Source organism: Corvus brachyrhynchos, unplaced genomic scaffold (assembly GCF_000691975.1).
Source record: "Corvus brachyrhynchos isolate BGI_N302 unplaced genomic scaffold, ASM69197v1 scaffold61, whole genome shotgun sequence".
Classification (NCBI taxonomy): domain Eukaryota; kingdom Metazoa; phylum Chordata; class Aves; order Passeriformes; family Corvidae; genus Corvus; species Corvus brachyrhynchos.
The window spans coordinates 5557483-5560983 of NW_008236478.1; positions in this window are offsets into that span (position 1 = coordinate 5557483).

Consider the following 3501-nt stretch of genomic DNA (forward strand, 5'->3'; position numbering starts at 1 on the left):
TCTACCAATGTTTTTGAGTCTGTGGCAGGTTGGTTGATGACAACATTTGCAACTTTTCTTCTCTTTTCTTCTGGTTCCCCATCAGTGCTATCATTGCTGAGAAGGAGCAAGTACATGTTTATGAACTGGAAGTATGCTTTAAGGGAAGTAATTACATCTACAACTGAAGTCTTCATATACAATAAAGTATGGCAAGAATACAAAACAAAGAGGTTTAACACCATGGAATAGCCAAGATAGGTAAGTTTACATGTAAGAACAAAAAATGCAGTGAGAAGACAGGAGAATGCCATCCCAAATTTGCAATCTGTCTCAGATTTTTCCAAGAGATCCAGCAATTCCTAAATAAGATCAGGAATTTTGTTCACCACTTATAAACACAGTAAATACAATAATATGCCACTATAAACTACAGTGAAGAACACATTAGAAAATGGTATCCAAAATTTTTAGTTGTTCATCATCATAAGATCCCTCATTTTCATGCATTATTCTCAAGCCATATTTAATAACAGGGACAAAACACTCATTTCAGCTGTAGCATCCCATTATGTCAAGATGCCTCTGAAGCTCAGTCCTCAATAGAGCTCTACTGGGAACAAGCATTGCATGCAAGCTTTTCAGCACCAGCACAATTAGCACACAAGAGATTTAAGATGCAAAGACTGTAGGAAGTTTCTCAACAGATGAATCAAATCACAATCCCAGCTTAACTGAAATAAAAGGAAACCAGTTCAGTATTATACCTCTTCTCATTAGCTTCCACTGCATCTCTGGATCTTTGCTTTGCAAATAGCTTAGCCATTCTTTTGGCTTTATTCTTTTGTCTACTGCTCATACCAGCTCGAAATTCTGAGTCAATTAACTCAGCAGCCTGAAGAGTCTGAAAGAAAAGTCATTCATTGTCAATTCTTCTTACAATGAAAGTCCTGAAAAATTCTCAAACCCACAATGCTCTCAACTTCCCCAACCCTCCATTTCAAACATTTCAGCAGTTTGACATCAAATAATACTAACAAGCAACTATGGGATGTAGGCACTCAGGTGGCCAAAGCATACACCACATTAGATGCCAATCATCTTATTTAAAATACAAATATTATAACCACAGAAGCTCAAATAAAGCAAACCCACTGTATTATTCCTTGCAGTCAAATAGCGCAAGGTTTTACCTACAGGTTGTTTGTTTACTAGTAAAACTGAAGAAGGAGAATAGTCCAAATCTTCATCATTGAACAGATCCTCAGTATTCATTCCAATTGCAGCACCCATATCTAAGCCAAGTTTCTTCTGTAGCAGTTTCCTCTGTCGTGCTATCCTCTCTTTAGGATCAATTTCACCTTAAAAAAAGGTTTTAAAAGAAGATGTGTCAGATTTACAACCAGATATATTATTGAAGACTAGCTCAATGTACATAACGAGGCCAAAATTTACAGGATTAAATTGTACTTGGCTAAAACAACCTTCTAAAACAAATCACACTGATACCCAGGAAGACCTTTTCTGCTACTGTAACTACACAAGTACTTAAACTGTGATCAAGCAAGGTTCATTTTGGAAATGAACAGATGCCACCTCAAGAATGTGTGAGGTCTCACCACTAACTGAAGAACACCTAAACTTTGGGAGCACCTACATTTACATAAAAAATATAATATTTTAGCACCCAAGTAGAATAAACCCTCTGAACAACCCAAAACTTGCAGCTGGTAGGGTTGTCAGACTTCACTCCTTACATGCACAGTACAGAAACCAGTCAGGTGGAGCTGGTTTTTTGTTATTTTGGTTTGTTGGTGTTGTGGGGGTGGTTTTTTTTTTTCAATTATCAGCACAAACTTTTAAGTAGGTGACCGATATAGGCAGGATTTTGGGGTGTACACCAGGTTGAGTAGCAACTAATAGTTAATATTATCTATACCAGCATGTTTTTTTAAACTGCATTTAACTGACAAGCAAATACAAGCAACTTCCATTCTTTATAAAATATTTTTCCTTTCATAACATCTTAGGAAAAATTAACAAAGACTGCTCATTCTAAAGATTATTTAGTTACATTATGTCCATTCACATAATCTACTTACTTGAAAAGGGAAGCTGCTATAAAACACAGAAGAGAAAGCAGAATGTATACTTTCCCATGAGCTAAAAAAGCAGCAACTAAAGCTTTTTGTTCCATTTTCTTATTTTTTGATACTGTATTTCTTACTTATTTTCTTTCTTAAAGCTTTTTATGTGAAATCATATGACACTGGGATAAATATCAGGCTTCTATGAACTGAAGCGTTGGGTTTCATTAGACGAGGTGAAACTTGTACACCACTTCACTGATCTAGCTTAAAAGATGGCAAGCAATAAATTAGCAGCCAGCCTGAAGAGACAGGACACTGCTCAAGTTTCAGCAGCCACAGGTTCTGCTCCTTGCTGAGCTACTGATCTTCCGTGTACCCTGACAGAATCCATCACACACGGGGAACAAAGAATGAGGGCTACACAGTCAGATTCCTATCTATAGCATCACTTAATTTTGTGCAGAAACTGGTAGATGGCCTGGAATTAAGAGCAGGGAAGTACAGTAATAGGGAAAAAATACCTTAGATTAAAATAATTCAGTGCCATTACACTGATAAACCAACTCTCAGCTAAAAAATTACAGAAAAAATATTAGACAAGTCACTTGAAACAAACTTCCAACTTTTGCAGTCTTATCACAGTATTTTTCATGCAATCTTTCTATATTTGAAACCTTCAAGCTTTTAAATAAGCCACATCCTACTTCTGTATGTGGGAACACTGTTTAGATGAAGAACAAGCGGTGATAGTGCCTGCCCCTCTAAGTCTAAGCTGATACTGCTTTTTCAGGTTTCCACTCCTTCTTCCCCACTGTACACACAGTAATCCAGTTAAGGCAAAAATCCAAAGAAACAATACACCCTCTCCCTAAAAATTGTAACTTGAGAAAAAGTAAAAGAACTTATGTTAGGGAATATTTTCTGTCATTATTTCCTAGCATTCTGAGAATCTATGGATGGTTAGAGTCATAATACTGCCACAACAAACTTTTTCAAATCAGGAAGTTTTCTTGTCTGCAAGTAAAATATAGATACCTGATTTATCATCTTGGACTTCAAATTCTGCACCAGCAGATCCAAGAAGAGATGCACCATGTTTTAACAACCGACATATATCAAATCTGTCAAAACGCAACCGATCTGTTGAAGGTGAATCTTCATTAGGACTTTCTGAGCCTGGTTCTAGATAGGAAATAAAAATAATATTAAGGACAACGTGATGAAACATTTTTGTTCAAAATTCTGGCAGAAGATTAAGGAAAAGCAAGAAATAATTTCTCTCCTCCAAAAAATCATCAGACACACAGCATTTTGATTCATGAAGTATAAAGGCTCCATTTTCACAAAGACAACTGAAATAGGTCACTAAATTTACCTGAGTAGAAAAAAAATTTTAATGTTCTTCCCTTGATAAATTTAGCTTTTTAAAATC